Source organism: Micromys minutus, assembly GCF_963924665.1.
Source record: "Micromys minutus genome assembly, chromosome: 5".
NCBI lineage: Eukaryota > Metazoa > Chordata > Mammalia > Rodentia > Muridae > Micromys > Micromys minutus.
In genome coordinates, this window is record NC_137974.1 from 3,289,513 (window position 1) to 3,308,782 (window position 19,270).

The 19,270-nt window shown below is 43.3% G+C and overlaps 1 protein-coding gene across 1 annotated transcript in view; it reads left to right on the forward strand.

Annotated features, from left to right (window-relative positions):
* Positions 1-10,044: 10,044 nt before the first annotated feature.
* ENOX1 (ecto-NOX disulfide-thiol exchanger 1) overlaps positions 10,045-19,270 on the forward strand; it is a gene marked incomplete at its 3' end in the record, with an annotated part of 494,647 nt that continues 485,421 nt past the window's right edge. Inside the window, 1 exon segment of the mRNA XM_080917124.1 lies at positions 10,045-10,076.

Below are 19,270 nucleotides of genomic sequence, written 5' to 3' on the forward strand. Positions count from 1 at the left end.
AGGGAACCAGGGTCCTTAAAACTGCCCATGTCAGGCTCTTACTGACTGGCTTGAGGTTGCTCGGCCAGCGGGATGGAGGCCTTATTCCACTTCCTAAGACAGAGTTGAGAGTGAAACGTTCTGGCTGGGCGGGGGCCCTCAGTTAAATGTTTGCTGTGCAAAAATGACGACCTGAGTTGGAATCCCCAAGAACCGCGTGGGAAGTAGTAGGGAGGCATCGTGAGTCGCCCCAGCACTAGGCAGGGCCTCAGACAGTCGCCAGCAAGCCAGCCTGGCTGAAATGGCAAGTTCAGTGACACCTTTCTCAAAAACCAGCCAAACAAACAAACAAACAAGGTGGAGGAAGACCAATAGCCTTGCAAAACACACACACACACACACACACACACACACACACACACCACTCATACATAACAGCACACGCATACACACACCACATACATCCATACATATATACATACTCTCTCACACACAAGTTCACACCACATACTCATATATATACACACAGACCACACACACATACCACATATACATCACTATACACGCAGTCACACATATGCATACTCAGTCACACACACACTCATATATACACACCACACACTCACACATACACATTCTTCTCCTCCTTCTCCACACACACACACACACACACACACACACACACAGGACTCCAACACTACAACTCACTAGCATTTGCCACTTACTTCCTTCTTGCTACCCATTCTGACAGGGGTGAGAGAGAATTTAAAACCAGCTGTAATATTTTCCTTCTTCATGACTAAGGATGTTGAACACTTTCTTAAACACTTACTGCCCATTTATATTTCATCTTAAAAAAAAAGATTCATGTTCATTTTTAAAATTATGTGTGTGTGCCTGCGCATAGTTATGTACACATGTGGTTGTGTGACTGTAGTCACCTGCAGAGGCTAGAAGAAGGCATCAGGTCCTGGGAGCCGCCTGACAGCGGTGCTGGGAACCGAACTCTGGGCCCTGCAGGAGCAGTGCCGCCTCTTAACCCTGGAGCCATTGCTGAAGTCTCCTTACTTTTCCTTTTGAGATCTGTCTATGAAGTTCGTTCATGCCTCTGCCAGTGGAATGTTTTGGGGCTTTTATGCTTAATGTTTAGAATTTTAAAAATAGAGTCTAGATATTTATCTCTTGGATATATAACTGGTAATGATTTTCTCCATTCCCGATGCTGGCTCCTCCCTGTGCCGATGGCTCCCTTTGCTGCACAGAGATTCTAACTCACTGCCGTCCCGTTTGTCACGTCTGAGAAATATTTTCTATGCCGGTTGAGTCCTTTGCAGAACATTATTTTTGCCTTTGCCCAAATCTTCAATTGATTTACTTTGAGATATTAGCACAGGCAATATCTTTGACTGGAACTGGAAGTCAGTATATCAAGTTAAGTAACCGAGACTCAGTAAAAAATAGCATATTGTTTTTTTCTTACTTTTGCAATATAGATTCTCTCTCTCTCTCTCTCTCTCTCTCTCTCTCTCTCTCTCTCTCTCTGTGTGTGTGTGTGTGTGTGTGTGTGTGTGTGTGAGAGAGAGAGAGAGAGAGAGAGAGAGAGAGAGAGAGAGAGAGAGAGAGATACTATAGTTGAAAGGGGGATGTTGGAATGGAAAGAAGACATCTTAAGAAAGATGGAGGAGGGAAAGAGGGTCCTAACACAGGCGGCATGGGAGTCGCAGGGACTCCTTTTGCATTTTGACGAAGGAAAAGGACCAGCAAGACAGGGAACCGGGGAATCAGGCAGAGTAGCTGGGATTAATAATGACTAAGTTTAATGAGATATGTGAGGTTATCCCAGTGAGACCTCTTCACTTGTCTCTGTCTTCATAAGACGGAGAGCAGAAGCGTCAGCGTTCTGTGGGTGCTGTGTGTGGCCCCACTGGCAGCAAGCTGGAGCACATACGCTGACCAGACAGTGTAGGAAAACTTCCTGTGTGGGATAATGGAGAAGCTAAGTGTGTGCAAGTTGCATGTGTGGTGTGGGAAGGGCTGTCTTTGAGAGGGAAGGTAAGATTGAGCTGTGGAGGGACAGACAGACAGAAGGAAGGAAGAAGGGTGAGTTAGTTAAATATAAATTGGAAAGATCCCGCATTCTTTAGGTTCACCATTGTCTGTGGTTGAATCACCTCCAGGTTCTCTTGCTGGGCTCTGTTAGAGGCGTTCCTTACGACTGTTCATCGATCTGCACCTCTTTCCTCGTGTCTCTTGTGTTTGCCCAGGCACTGCAGAAAGACACAAAGAGGTCCCAGTGCGAGGTGCACAGACGTAGAGTGTTTCATCTTGGCGGTAAGATGCCACTGCCAGGGAGAGGAATGCCCAGGGGCTCAGCAACGCCCTCCCTTTCTGTCAGTGCTGGAACCAGCAGTGGAACAGATGCCAAGCAGGCAGGGCAGCAGCTAATAAGAGGTGGGGCACGTGGGGGAGGCCAGGCCTGCTGCAACAAGCACTCTGGGCCGCCCATGGGTGCAAACAGGGGCCATTCTTTTTTGTCAGCTACACACGCTTCCTTTCATGCGTGAAAGCCTTTGCACACATTTGGTTTATTTAATTGAAAGGAACTGATGGAGAAGCAAAGCAGACAGTTCCATCTGGGCAGTAACAAAAGACACATAAAAAATGAACCCCAGGAATATTTTCCTGGTGTTCACAACATTATTTAAAAGATCTAATGTGATGTCATGTATGATTTATGTGGTGTGTATGTTTTCCGACTGCGTTTGAAGCAGATAGGTATTAGAACGTAATATATTACATTGCTTCAAGTATCAAAACTGCTCTGGTGATGGGAAGAGATAAGCTGTTGTAGTGCTGATCAGATAGCCCAGAATAACTGTCTTCAGCAGCAGAGCTTATATTGGGACGTTTTTATCCTAATGAAATATTCAGGATTCTCACTTTCTTCCTCCGGTAACTTGAAGGTGTCATCTAACTCTTTCTCTTATCCATCTCCCCCCACCCCTTGTGTGTGTGTATGTGTGTGCGTATGCGTGTGCATGCATGTGTGTGTGTGTGTGTGTTTCTCAAGGGAAATGTATAGGTGCTTTAATAGCATCCCCAATATGAAGGATAGGCAGATGGACAGTCTTGGATCCCATTTGTAGCTATGATGTCATTTCCTTTTTAATTTTAGGTATCTTCAGTGTCTCGCACTTGTTTGCCCTGGGTTTCCATTATTAAAAAAAAAAAAAAAAAGATATGTTCCCAAGGCACGTGTGCTCATGCAGTACTTTGTCGAGCAGAAGCTTAAGAGTTTAAAACGCTTTTAGGAAACACAGAGTCATCTGTCTTACAGTTCTTAATTTTCAGTTGGAATTTGCGATGATTTCATCTCGATGCACTCCCAACAGGGAGTGTGCACTACACTTCTGCAGCTCCCCGGGAAGCTTTAGAGACCGGAAACAGTTAAATGATCATTGCAGCTTTGCTTGCAAGGATTTGCTTTCAGTCCTGTTCTGGGCCTCCTGCTAGAGAAGTGAACAGTAGCTCACCAAGACCTACACTTCACAGCGCCCAAATGTAGATGTCATGTACAAAGACATGTACAAAGCCGCACAACATGTCTTCCTATGGGACAAGGATGCTTCCTGACAGGCCTGTCTACCCTCTGGCCTGCCAAGGTAGGGGCTGAGGTCCAGGTTGAGTGATCCTTGCTGCAGACTGAGTTCAGAAGCCTGGATTCCTTTCTGTGGAGCAGCAGATGGAGAAAGCTAGCAGTTCATGCTCTGGGGCAAACCAACCAAATACCTTTCCCTCCTTGTCTCTTTAAAGGTTCCCTTTATAGTGATGTCATTATCCTGGACAGACACAGCATGTCTTTTAGGTTTCCTCGGCGTCCAGATGGATGCTGCCGTGTTTGTGTGAAAAGGAGGATGCTATTTAGGGAGTGTTTCACATTCAGGCTGGGATTTGTAATCATTCTCGTTTCTTTTTAGCATTTGGGTGAAATGTGCCCAGTTCCTCCGAGTCTTAGAATTTGAACTGAATTCAGTGGAAGGGACATGCTTCTGCGATCACGGGCAAATGAATATTCTTCAATGACCTCAGTAGCTAGAACAATGAGGGATATTTTTCACCCCCTTGGATTTGTTGTATGTGTTTGTGTGTACAAGATGGCGTATGTGAAGTGCCTATCATAGGGCCTAGAACTTAAGCACCAAATAACAGCTACTACCAACGTAATTACTGCTACGTCATGTCCAGTCTTTATCTGGTGTTACATGTTTCTTCAAGTTACGGTTTTCAGTATATTTTCATTATCTCTAGGGACAAAGAATTTATTGCATTTCTAGCCAGCTCTGTATTTGCTTCTTTGGAAATTTTTATCCATGTTGGTTTTTCTTCCTTATTATTACTTTCTTCCACTAGTCACTAAGGTTTTTAAGACTTTTAGAGAGGGTTTCACTATGTAGTCCTGGATGGCTTGAAATCCTAGTTGCTAGTGCTGGGACTGAAATACCTGTTACAATACATTACATTACCATGCCCAGGTCCCTCCAACATCCTCACAGAGCACCACTGAGTACTTCCCCAGCTCAACATTGAATTCCATGTTTGTGTATGTGTGCACATGTGTGCACACATGTGGACAGAGCCTGAGCTGGGTGTTTTCCTTCTTCATTCTTCATTGTATCTGTGAGACTGGCCCAGAGGTCAGTGATTGACTAGACTGGCTAGCCAGTGACTCCCAGAGATCCTCCTGTCTCTGCTTCCGCAGCACCAGCACTATAGATATGTGTTGCTACTGTGCCTAGCCTTTTACGTGTGTGCCGAGTACTGAACTCAGGTCTTCATGCTTGCACAACAAGCACTTTCTCAGATGAACCATGTCCCCAGCCTACCCTACACCCATCTCCCAGCCTCCCCTACACTCATTCTTAAACTTATTTTTGCCCTGTCTGTGACAGACATTGAACTCTTAGTTCTGTTATCTGTGTTCCTCTTGGAATTTTCTTAACTCCCCCAGGTCATTCCATAGATGAGGTCTTTTCTTATCTAGCTATTCTTCTGGAGATATCTGGCTAGCATTTTTTAAACGTTAACACTTACATACAGCAAGCATATTTCCAAATTGCTTCTGACCCCCACCATCTTTTATAATATTTTATTATCCATCTTTTCCAGAATTGAAAATTGAGACTCACCAACCAATTCCCTCTTGTTTGATCCCAAAGCTAACAAGCTGCTGACCCATGTGAACCAAGTACCTTCTGGTGGGCTCTTGTCTATGTCCCTGTCTAAATGTAGCCCTATAGCCACGGCACATCCACCTGTGAGCAGGCAAGGGGACAGTTGCTTTCTTGGCTTCTAAATCTTTTGGTATTTATTGTATCTTTCCATAGCTAACAAACAGTAAAAATTGGGCGAGCACAAAATGGTAGCATGTGGTACGGTTTACGTGGATCTGCTCTTGAGCAGATGCCGTGTGTTCTAAGCCAGCCTGTCCTAGCAGCAGGCTCACCAGTGCGTTTGCTGGGTCTGAAACCATGGGACCCTTCATTAAGAATGCAGGACACAGGGGCTCCATTTCTGCAGACTCTTCACTTATGGTAGGCTCTTTTAATTCACTCATTTCATTGTTCAGTATAATTCAAGCTAGAGAAGAATTTACATCTTAAGAATGACTTTAAAATTGTTTTAAATGAACGTACGGGGACCCTAAACTTGTAGATGGAATCCCTAAGATTATGTAATGGAAATACTACACCATATAATCAGTTGTTTCTATTTCGCTACATGAGATGTCCACACGTTACTGCTTCCTTCTGTGTTTCCTGGGACCAGTAGTAACTACTGAGATTGTAGTTGTTCTTTTCTCTGTGTGAAGATCAGGTTCTAGCTCTCGGCTGTCAGTGTGCCTGCTCCAGCTGACTCACACATCTCCCACGTGTTTTAGAGCTCTGTTGTCATGGGACACGGAAAAGTCCACATGCAAACGAGGCAGAACGGAATGGTGGACGTGTGAGCTCCGTAGTCCTCTGATCACCACACTTTCCTTCGTCCCGACAGACCACAGTCGTGTAGCACACATTGGCGAGGATGATGGTGGAACATGACCAAGAGTAGACCACAGGAAGGCGGGGCTCTGCATGACTGCATAAGTCACACCTATTGGGCATCCCCGCCTTGTGGATGGAAACCCAGCAGAGACATTTCAGGTTGACGGCTCCTAATTCAAAAATCAAGAATTTGAAATGAAATAGCAAACATTTTCAGTGTTATCATGAGACCACAAGTGGAAAGATTATATACTGGACTTGATGAGACAGGCCATAGTCAAAATATAAGCACGCTAAAAATATTATAAACCATTTCAGGTATGTGGATGTGATACACAAATGAATTTCATGTTTAGACTTGGTTCTCATTCTGACATGTCTCCTTACGTGGAAGCAAATGTTACAACATCTGAAAGAGTGCAAACTCTAAGGTACTCCTCTGGAGCATTGCAGCGATGATACCCAGGCTGTCCCGCGAACATAGAACTGAGCCACGATTAACGGTTTGAACCCCTGGGAAAGTTTTGAGGCAAGGGTGATGTTTAAGTAGGCAATAAAGGACATTGTTCATAGAGGGGGCATTTCGAAGACTTCCCTATGAGAGAAAACCCACGCTATGCCCCTGAGGGACAGCCCTCTAGGTTCACGGAGCAGCTGCAGTCCAGGGCAGCCTGAGCAAAGAGAACACAGTGTGGATATCGATCATTTACTGTGTGCAGCAGGACGATATTGAGAAAGGTTCTTGTTTCCTCCTTCTCATTTATATTGTATAGGGTCTATAAATCTACAAGCACAGGTCCTGGGAGAAACATCAGGTTTATATATGTGATTTTTCAATAATAACTTAAGTAATTTATATTAACATTAGACTATTTCCCCCCAAAATGAAACACTATTAGTTCTCTGTCTTGCTTTTAGAATGCTTGCAGTTAGATAAATCTTGATTTCTGCTTTCAGGTGTGTCGTCTTGAGGAAGACATTAGGTGTACCTGCTACATGCTCTTTTCTTTATATGTGAACTTGGGGATGTTGCCCTCTGGTCTCAGAAGCAGGATGTGCGTTTTGGTATGTTCTCTGTCAGCCTGAGAGAGGCCACAGTTAGCTTACTCATCTGGATAGGCTACAAATTGGGAAGAAGTATAGTCCAGGAGAATTCTGTGGTGAATTCTGTGGCCAAAAGAAACAAGGACTTTACCATTTTGGCTGGTCTCTAGGGTGCTGCTTGCTTTGTTTTATGTGGTACATGATCATCCAAACTTAGTAAGCTGCACCAGGCTCTGACAGGTGCTTCTCTGTATTTCTGAGGCAGTGTGGGGGCATACTAATGCTAGGCTTGTCTGTGGGTGCTTTATGACTTGGTGCATTTATGATACCTCCCCTTTTTACCTGTGAGCTTCATATGTCTCTGTCCTGTAGCCACTGCACTGTGATCTCCAGGACAGGAAGAAGCCATGAACATTAGCCACTCAGCTCTGAGGTAGACACGGGCAGCCAGAGAGCAAGGCTGAGTCTCAGAAAATGAAACTCGTGAGATTGGGTGCTGGTGTGTATGTGTGTGTGTGTGTGTGTGTGTGTGTGTGTGTGTGTGTGTGTGTGTGCAGTGTGTATACATGCACTACAATCCAGTGGGATGTATAAGAATAGTTTTAGTACTGGATGGTGTTTCCATCTAAAAGTCTTAGACTTTGTAGAAACCTTTATCTGACATTGATCTTGTCCTGAAGATAGAGCTCCTGTGACCTAAACTCCACCCTTGATGCCCCACCTCCAAAATTGGAGCTGAACTTCAGCACTGGAACTGAAATATGTAACACACAAATTTGGGGGGAAAAGTCAGACCATAGCTTTATGACCCCAGAACTCAAAATGTGTCTCCTCTTGTGCCATTCTGTCCCGTTGGCCCCGCCTCTTAACTTCTTCCAGCATCACACTTCCCTGCTGTGAGTCTGACCCAGACAGGTACATACTTCTAACCAGGCTGACCATAGACCCATAGACATCCCGTCTGCCGAGGGGCGACAGGAAAAATGAAGAAAGGATTTCAGGTCCCTTGTAAGCCTTAGACCTTGAAAATAATCTTGAGTCTGTTTCTTGGCTTCTAGATACACAGGGTATGGATTGGTCCTTGGAGGCCCCGAGTAACTGTTTAGTGCAACCCAAACTTTGGTTTTCACTGAAATTCCTTGTCTTCAGCTTTTCAAGGCTGATGTTGCACACTGCTGTCTTCACGTTTAGGAGTCTTGGGGCAGCTCTTGAGTGGTCAGTGCCTGCAAATGAGCAGCCCAAGGACTCTGCCTACGTTCCACACGATCCACTTGAGCCGCAGCTGGGACATCCAAAGACTATGATGCTTGGGATGTGGCTGCCTTGAGTAGAGAGCCCTAAGACCCCATACATTCCCTGTACCCCTCCCTTGAAACTGTCCTTCTCCCCAGGCCCCGTCTCCCCATAGATAGAATGGGCACAACACCATTTTCTCATATCCCTGCTGAAAGTGTATGTTTTCTTTCCTCTGGGTTAGCCCACTCATCCACTGGTTGCTTGGATGTGCACTTGGATTTTCTTCCCAGTCAGTAGGCATTTTTTGCTCACATGGCCTAGCTGAGAACTTCTAAACTTTTATCTTCTCCTTCCACGTTTGTAAATAATATCTTTAAATCATTTTTATCGTCTATTATTTCTCTGTAAGCCATTAAAGAAATAACACAGCACCCACCCTGAATGCTTTACTGGTTTGAGCTTTCCTCTGCCCACTCTCCTGGCTCACCACTCTGAATTCGGCCTCCCCCTGCAGTCCTCGTCATACAGAAATGACTCAGCCAATACCTTTGCCACTCTATGGCAAGGGTGAGTGTTCCTCCAGTTCTACCCATCATCCCTTCAGCTGTCACCAGAGTGATCTGTTCATATTCCTCTGAGTGTTCCCACAGCACGTGGGCATCATAGGATGACTAAGGCTCTCCACTGGAAATCCTGTGTCTTTCTACCGCTTTCAGCAGCATCACCCCAGATGTTTGGTTCCCAGCAATCCTCAAGTTTCTCAGCCTCCACTTCAAAACTCTTCAGCTTCTGCCTAGCATCACCCCCAAAACTCTTCCACATTTTTAGTTGTTATAGCTACACCCCACTCCTGTGGAACTAGTTTGGTCTGAATCCATTGATGCAGTGAAGGGAGATCTTGAACTCCGAGTAGTTTATAAGGAGGAAGCATTGCTCAAAAGGGTAGAAGCCGGGAAGCCCGAGAGGTGACTCTGGCACGTGGTGAGGGCTGACGTGACACGGAGGGGCACATATGAGAGGGTGGACTTACACACCCTTTAATAGTGGCATTAATTCAGTAAGTGTGTTCTCCACTGCCTCATGCCGCTGCTGCAGTGGGTGCTATGATTCAAACACAGGAATTTTACATTTCTTTCTTACCAACCCTATAAAACATCCCTCAGTTTTGCTCTTTTTAACGATTGTTTTGTTAACTAGATTATTCATATTTTTATATAGCACCAAGTTTAGAGTCATGTCATTTTTTTATGGAAATTGTGTTGAGAATTTCACTGGGGAAGCTACTGCTTTAACATTATTAAATACTATTTTATCAACATGTGTGGGACACGGCATACATCTTTATTTTTCTGTAGTATTTTACAGCTTTAAATACAGGGGACTTTCGTGTTTGTCACACTTTTTCCTACTTATCATCTGAAAATGCTGTTGTGCGTGGCATTATTTCAGATGCATACAGTGACTGGTGGTCTAGAAGCATGGATGTGACTCTAGTGAACAGAAGTGTGCTAGAAACATAGATAGACGTGACTCTAGTGAACAGAAGCGTGCCTGCTTATGCCGTGTCTTCATAAATGTGTAAGTGGACAATATCGGAGCATGCATTTAAACATCCTTCCCCTCAGAAAGTTACAACTTAGCGAAAGACACTGTGATCACGTGGTCGGCTGAATGGCTTGCTCTCATTGCCCAGCCTCCCCAAGTCCACAGTGCTGAGTTCCCTGGGATCTGAGTGTTGTGTATTGCTGTACCACTTTAGAGCTGGAAAATTGTAAGGTGAGCCATCTGTCTGTGTTTACCATAGTATTATCTAGCCTTGCTAACTATGTCTGTGTGTGTGTGTGTGTGTGTGTTCCTTAAAATCTTCTCTCTCAGCAACCTTTGGTGGTTTGCTGCCAGAGAAAGGAACAACCAAAACGACCAAAACGAGTGTTTCTCGAGTTTTGCTTGTTTCGTGTTCTCTTACCCTGTCTGTGATGTCTGTATCAGCGAGGAGAAATGGCAAGAGGGGTCTTTTCTGACAGGAGTGTGTGCCTGGAGGATGGCGGTGTTCACGGTGATGCAGAATCGATGTCATTCGTCCCATGTCCTCCCACATCTTCGGTGCTCTTTGTATTTTAAGGTTGGAAGGTTGAGATGGGTTAGATATTACACATCCGTGGGAAACTATTTTTTAACTCTTTCTGCTAGTCTTGGTTTACAAATGCTTTCTTGGTAACTTCTGCACCGTTGTCTGAGTTACTGATTTGCAGCTCTCTTTCCCCCAGTGCTGCTGCCCTGCGGGAGTGTTGGGTAATCATAGAATCGCTGGATCATGCTTTTTCTTCTTCTTTTAGATTTATTTCCAAGAATCAAGATTATGTTTGCTGACATTTATTATTGTGTGTCTTTTTTTCTATTTTTTCTGCTTTACTTTATTGCTTCCCTTCTCCTTAGCTTGACAGCATAAATCAGTAACATTAAGACTTAAAAGTTTTTTAAAATATAAGTCTTAGAAAATCTTCTAATTGACACTTCAGGTATTTTGACAAATTTTAATATAATTAGTATTCAGTTCTATATTTCACTTTGGTTCATGATTTCTTTTTTAACCTGTGGGTGATTTAGAAAAAAGTTTCCCAACATTTGACATATTACATTAAATTTCTAAGCTATGTTACTGATTTATTTAAAAGATTTATAAACATATAATATGTTTTATATGACTTGAATCTCTCTGACTATTTTATGTTCACATATATGATCTATTAAATTTTTTTCTTAAAATAATATTTTTATTTTTTTATTTTTTTGTTTTTTTATTGAAAAGCTTTATTTTAAGAAACAAAGATAAATGTACATTTTTGCATAGAAGTATACGAATACATTTTTAAGGTTGTAATTAAGTATTTGTGTGTACATATAGATACACATATGTATATATGTAACAATAATATAGGAAAAGAGGGTATTAGTTTGAGGGGATGGGAGAGAAGCTGGGAGGGGTTGTAGGAAGGAAAGGTGGATGTGATACAGTTCTATTTTAATTAAAATGTATTCTTTTTTTTTGAACTTGACACAGTCTGTGAGTTGTTTCTAGGGTGTTCAGAGCTTTCTGGGGTTAGTATCCCATTATCAGTGACTGCATATTATGTCTGTTCTTTTGTGACTGGGTTATCTTACTCAGGATGATATTCTCTAGATGCATCCATTTTCTTAAGAATTTTGTTAAGTCATTGTTTCTGATGGCTGAGTAGTACGCCATTGTGTATATGTACCACAATTTTTGTATCCATTCATCTACTGAAGGACATCTGGGTTCTTTCCAGCTTCTGGCTATTATAAATAGAGCTGCTATGAACATTGTGGTGCATGTGTCTTTGTTGTATGTTGGAGCATCTCTGGGGTAAATGCCCAGAAGTGGAATAACTGGGTCTTCAGGTAGTACTATGTCCATTTTTCTGAGGAACAAAAAGCTCTTTTGTGGTAAGGCTGGAGATAAGCTTGGGCAACAAGCACTTTGCAGAAGACCCGAGTTTGGTTCCCAGCCCCCATGACAGATTGCCTGTGACTGCACCTTCAGGAGACCCTGTGCCATCTTCTGACTTCCACAGGCCCCACAGATCTCTCCCTCTCTCCTCCCTCTCCCTCATTCTCACACACACACATTTTATTCATTTATAACTACACATATGTATATAATATTCTTCTATCAAAGACTTCCACCTCCATTATCTTCTCTACTCCCCTCCCCCTTCCCACAAAATCACTTCTGTCCAAGGCCCTGCTTCCAGCTGCTTCCATCTCCCTTCCTTCCTGTGTGTGAGTGAGTGAGATCTGTCTCTTTGGGTAGAGTTGGCTGTGTGAGCAGGGTTAGGGGCTGTCTTGATTGGGTGAGACATGTGTACCTGGGGCTACGTTCCCAAGGGCTGCTTTTCAGTGTGCGTGAGGAGTCCGTTCCTCATGTCACATCTGCTTCGCTGACTTAATATTCTACACATCTGAGTCCACTCCACTACATCATGTTCCTGGGGGAGTCAGGGTCTGCCTCTGGGCTTCTTAGTCTTCTTAATAAAAGAGTTAGAAGGAAGCATAATGACTATTTTAAAAGAGAGCAGGGAAAGTCTAAACTGCAGCTAGGAAGAAGGGCGGAGAGAGGAAGAGAGCTGTGTCTTGAGCTATGGTTGGAGAAGAGAGGCATCTCCTTCAGTCGGGTGTGGCAAGCAACAGTAGAAAGGTTGTGTCCAGTGTGACCTTAGAGAAACCCTTCTATGTCAAGGAAAACAGGCTTGGCGTTTTGGGCAGTATCCAACAAGCAAACCAACAAATGACAGAAAGAAGGAAAAGAAAAAGTGCTTTTTGAGGTAGAACTCAGGAAAAAGGGAGGCGGGCTTAGAGCTGTGCAGGCCGTGGGAGCTCTGTAAACAAGTACCGCAGGGCGGGTCTTCTGCAGGTCTAAATGCACAGTCTTCCCCTGTGTGTACCACTTCTTCAGGTGACCCAGCTTCCCTTCCTTTGCTGCGACCTGAAGGCGGAAGGATTGGCAAGTCCAGTTGGATTCACTCTTGAGCGAGGAGAGCAGCCAACTGTGTTTAATGCTGTAAATTTTAGAGTAGACTAGAATGTCCTGTTTCTACCAGAGCCAGAGCTAGAACACAGATCTCATTCTTTTGAACAGGAGCAAGGAGTTTTCATTTAACTGGGCCCAATAGAGGCCCTGTAGCTTCGCCTCTTCTTATGGCCCTTGAGGTCCTGAGCAGCTCTTACTAGGGAAAAAGAGGTGAGAGGTCGGCCATGAGGAAGGGCTCCACCCTCAGTGCCCTCCAAGGCTGCTTACCCCTGTCAAATACTGAGCATTAGCATTTTGTTCCGTCACTTCCCGTGAAAGAAATGTTCTAAGTCCTGTTTTTGCCAGTTTTCGCTGTAGATTAAGACTCTCAGGTGTACATGTTTCGGATTGGTATAAAGGAAACGGTGTTGTAGCCGTAGTAACGACCCTGTCATTGTAAACAAACAAAATTCGTTTGTTTCTAGAACTGCTTGTTGGAGTCTACTCTTTAAAAGTATTAACCTGACTATATTCTTTTATTTTTATATAAATTAATTAATGTCTGTTTTAATCTTTTTGTTCCTCTTATGTTAGCATATATCGGAGTGTGTTGCACCGTGGTATCTTTGTTCATGCGTGTCCAGCATTATCCTCACGTCTTTCGTCTTTTTCCTGTCTAGTTCCTTCCCTCTCGCACTGTTCCCTTTCTTCCCCATGGTGACCCTCCTTCTGCCTTCTTGTTCTGTGGGGTCCATTACTCTCTTCCCTTCTTCCATTCTTCTTATCACCCTTCTAGTCCCATCTCTTGCAGACACACACACACACAGACACACACACACACACACAGACACACACACACAGACACACACAGACACACACACACACACAGACACACAGACACACAGACACACACACAGACACACACACACACAGACACACACACACACAGACACACACATACACACACACACACAGACACACACACACAGACACACACACAGACACACACACAGACACACACACACAAATACACACACGTAATTTTCCATACAGGTGCAGTGTATGAGAGCAAACAGTACTGTTGAATCTTATTTTGATTTCATGGTGGTCTCTCGTGTGCATCTTTATTCACGTGTTGATTTCATTGTCTTTATGGCTTCAGGAAGTTTCACTGTGGATATGTGTCACGTTTCTTTATTCATTCAACTGTTGGTGGATGTCTAGCTTGGTTTCATGTTCTACCATTTGTGTGTGTGTGTGTGTGTGTGTGTGTGTGTGTGTGTGTGTGTATGTATGTGTGTGTGTGTATGTGTGTGTGTGTGTATGTGTGTGTGTGTGTGTGTCTGTGTGTGTGTGTGTGTGTGTGTTCTGTCTTGAGTTACCTAACATTCATTTTTCAGGCAATGTAGTTGGCTGCTTGATTCTACAATATAACAATCTGTTTTGTACTTGTGGTTCCTAGGTTTCTAAGTCTAGTTAAAATGACTATTGAAGTTTTTACTTTTTAAAAATGAAAAGAAATTTACTTTTTAAAAAGATCTATTATTTGTTTAATGCATTGGTGTGTGGTGCTCTACATTCATGAAGACCTCTGTGGCAGAAGAGGGAGTCATATCTATTTATAGATGGTTGTGAGCACCATGAGGTTGCTGGGATTTGAACTCAGGACCTCTAGAAGGGCAGTCAGCGCTCTCAACCCCTGAGCCGTCTCTCCAGCTTCTTGAAGTTTTTCTTTAAGTGTGTAGCCTGTTGGTTTGGTTTCAGTTCACGTCCTTTATTTTTATTTAGAATGATGTTGTCTTAGGGTTACTTTCTATTTACTGTCACCCCATCCCCCTGTTTCTCTTTTCAATAAGACTTGCTTTTGCTTGAAGAACATTCATTCATTCCATTTTATTATTCTATATGATCTTCCCTCATTTAAGATACTCTTACCTTTTAATATGTTTCCATAAGTAACTTCATCCAATTATTATCTAGAATATTCCTTATCAAAAAAAAAAATCATTTACTCTTTGATGTCTCACCATCTCTGTCATGTTGGCATTTTAGGGTTTTTGTTTTTTGTTACAGAAGACGATTCTATAAAGTTGGAGCCTGGGTCACTGAGCTTATATTAGTTTACTATTTTATTAAATATTGGAAATGCTTGTTTTAAAATGTGTCACTAGACTCAGGCTTGCTGTTAAAAATAAAAGGTGTGAGCCTAATAAAGAAGTCATTGTAAGCTGGCAGAAAAGTAGTGAACAATGTTTGGCTGGTGGTGTTTGTTTTTATTTTGTTTTCTTTTGCAGTGATTGCGTGCATGCGTGTGTGTGTGTGTGTGTGTGTGTGTGTGTGTGTGTGTGTGTGTGTATGTATGAACATTATGAGAAAAATAAATCTAATTTCTAAGTTCTTAACTCAGAATATCTCATCTGTTTGTTATTTTGCATTAAGACTGGTCGGCCACTCAGCAAAAATTTAGATTTTTTCTATAGAACTGAGGAATGGGTTCATTGTGGGCCTTCTGGCAACAGAGAGGAAGATTGATAGTGCAGTTCTCTCCAAGAGTCCTAAAGAAATAGCCAAGCGTAGTTCTGCAGCCGCCCTTGTTTATGGCCTCAGAAGTAAAGTCTACTCAAGAGGTTGGCCACACTCCTCGTTGTCTAGACTTGCACGGGGTAAGCAGTGGTGACGTGTACCGTAAAAGAGGCAAAGTTGGGGTGGATGAAGGGCTTATCTCACCTGTGCTCCTGTAGCAGAAGGGTTGGTACACATGCCCAAGGAGAGGAGGCACAGGGAAAGAACATTATATACTTCTCTCTGCCTCGCCACACATCTCCCCTCCCCCAGGTCTTAGGTTCCCTGTTGTAGGCAGTTTCTTTCTACTGTTACAGCAGAATGCCTTGGCCTTGGTGATTTAATGCAATAAGAATTTGTTGCTAATGGTCACAAAGGCTAGTCCTTCTATGACTGAGAGCAGCACCTTACTGTCTGTTGAAAACCCGTTTCTCTGACATGGTACCTGGTCTTTGTTTCATACAGAGAAGGAGTAAGGCGCATCACTAATCTACCTCTTGGCTGAGTTCCAGCACATGAAGTTGGCAGGAGTGGGACACAGGCATGTGATCATGTGAGATCACATTCTAGATCTCCAGGTTTGCTGGTCAGTAGTTTCCTCACTATGCCAGTGAGTAGGCTTAATCTGAAGAAGAGCATTAGCCAACTATTTCTAGCAGCACGTAAAAAGCTCCAATTTGATTTCTTTCCAACAGCAATGGAGAATAACCTAAGAGTTGTAAACTCAAATAAACTATTTTATCTACAAAAAGATAAGAAAATGAAAATCAGGCTCTCCTCGATTTTGAGCTTGGATGGTAAAGTGTTCATAATTCTATTCTCTAGTGGATGGCTCTGTCCTCTAAACAGGTTTGCAACTTATAAAGAGTATTATTATCAATCCTTTAAGATGCCTGTGTTCTCTTGTATTATGGGGACCAACATGATAGCAGTGTTTTGGTGGCAGTATCATCGAGAAGGACATAGGTGACACCTGTGTCTCCACTCACTCACCTGTCTAGATGTATAGATACTGCTCTGACACCTGTGTCTCCACTCACTCACCTGTCTAGATGTATGGATACTGCTCTGACACCTGTGTCTCCACTCACTCACCTGTCTATATGTATAGATACTGTTCTGACACCTGTGTCTCCACTCACTCACCTGTCTAGATGTATAGATACTGCTCTGACACCTGTGTCTCCACTCACTCACCTGTCTACATGTATAGATACTGCTCTGACACCTGTGTCTCCACTCACTCACCTGTCTACATGTATGGATACTGCTCTGACACCTGTGTCTCCACTCACTCACCTGTCTAGATGTATGGATACTGCTCTGACACCTGTGTCTCCCCTCACTCACCTGTCTAGATGTATAGATACTGTTCTATACGCTCCACAACCTAGACCTAACGAGAGGTGGGCTGAGGGAACGTTTCACAGTGAATAAACCTTTTCTGTGAATGGATAGTCTAATTTTCCAGACCTTTTTGAACTGTGTAAGATGGGAAATCTTAAAAAAAGTATACATGGACATCCATACTATTTTTGCAACTTCTCTTGAATTGATGATAATTAAATAAATGTTTAAAATGAAATGTTTAAAAGCATATACGGGCATCGACAACTTCAAGGAGGAGTTAATGTCAGGGTGCACCGAAGCCCAGAAGGATGGCGTGCTGGAGGAATAAATTTGGTCTCTGTGTAAGTCACGATACAAATAATTTAGAAACCACCCTAGACTGTTCATTCAATAATACCAAAGTTCCACTGGTTTTTCCTAGAAGATTGTTCTTGCAATTCAAACCCGTTTCATTCCTGTGTTGTTACTGAGATGGGCTTGCTACCTACCTTGCTGTCTGCCTTAAAATCTGAGACTTAGGAAACTAAAACTCGTCTGTGAATATGTAAACACATTCGCATTTAGAAGCAGCTCTAATAAAAATCAAGATTCCTTCTATAAAGAACGTGGCAGAGAGGAGTTCAGACAAACAGCGATGCTGTCTGTAATCCTTTGTGCGGGTGTGCACCTGCCTGTCTTCACTCCTTAGTCCCGGTGCAGGCTCCAAACCCTAAGTATTCAAGATATGAACTGTGTCTTTATTCTTGAAATCTCTATATGCAAACCCAGTAGCATTTGAAAGCTAATCTCCCTGTGTGCAGAGTAATTACAGCAAAGTAAGTAATCGCCAGTGTTCGGATTCCCGTTGGAAGTGGTCTAATACCTTATCTTTCAAAACTAGCTTTCAGTGCATCCGAAAGGCCTAAGGAATTTCCTTAGTATTCAGAAAAGGAGTAACATGAAGAATACTCTGGAGTCTCTCTCCAGCCACTGCAGCTGTCTGAGGATATTTTTTTCATCCGATGAAAAACCAGCTCTCTGCTTCTTTTACCCAGCCTGGGCGGGGGGCGAGGGAGAGGGAGGCAAAGGGACAGAACATACAGAGGGACATACGAAGACACACAGACAGACATAGAGACACACAGACATAGAGACACACAGAGACAGAGGCAGAGACAGTGAGTGAGTCCTTTGTATAGCCCACACTTCAATTAAGAATATGTGGATTGAATCCGAATTTTCTGTGGCACAGAAAGTGAGCTTTGTGGCTTGTGAACCATTCTATGGAGAACATTTCTTTCTCTCAAATCATGTCTATTACAAAACTCCAGTATTACATTAGGGGCCACCTGGCTTCCAACAGAACATTATGCAGAAGCCTGAATGATATCCCAAAGATGATCATGTCCTGGGACTCATGTGCATGTGGGAGGGTTTATGGTGCACACTCTGCGCATGCACAAGTGGGCCAGAGGGTCAACGCTGGCTGTCATTCTTGAGGGCACATCTGCCTTGTTTATTGTTTCTTTATTTTTTTTTTAACCAAGCTCTTTCACTGGGACACGGGTTTATTAATTAGATTCAGTGGATTGGTCAGTGAGCCCAGGAGATCTGCCTGCGTCCACCTCCAGATCCTGGCTTTACAAGCATGTGGTATCATGCTTAACTTTTGACATGGGCTCTAGGGATCAAACTCGGGCCCTGTGCTTATATAATACTGTACACACTAAGCCATCTCCTCAGCCACTTTACTGGAATTTACAAACATACACACATTTATTGATTGGTCGATTATATGTATGTGTATATGTTCACATGCATGTTTGCTGTGGTGCTCATGTTGAAGTTAGAGAACAGCTCATAGTTCTTTCCTTTCATCATATGGGTCCCTTGGTTCATACCCCGGGTGTCCGGTTTGGAGATAAATGACTTCATTGGCTGAACTATCTTGCCGGGCCCCCTGCAGGGTTTTTCCAGCCTCCATATGGTCTGTGATGTTTTGCCCAGTGTTCTTACAGGTTGGAGGAGGAGTCATTTTGATGCATCAACTCCTTCTTCTACGGCAGCCAGTGCCCAGGCTGAATTCTCTGCTCATTTATCTGAAATGTCGCATGCCAGGCTGTTTCAGCTCTGAGGTTGTTATTCTCACAGGCTCTGAACAAGTGTATGTATAAGGCTGGAAGCTGTGACTTCACCTAACACTGGAACTAGGAGAGCCTCTCCGCCTCTGTGACTCATGTTCTTTCCATAGCAGGACTGTCAGGAGACATGCTGTTTGGAACAAATACATCTCTCATGAAGTGTGCAGAAGTCTAGACATGTGCTGCTCACAGTTTTCAGCCTGCTGCAGATCAAGACATGAAGAGTAAAAAGTGTAGGCCTCAGTGTTCTATTCTATTGTGGTGCTAACATTGTTTTGCTCTGACTTTTCCCTCATATAAAACGGGGTAGAAAACAGCTACTCATGCCTCCAGTGTTTTATTTCAGTTAAATTTTAGATTCAGGAATTTTAGAAAACACCTTTTTGAGAGCAGTGCCCAGTTTGCACACT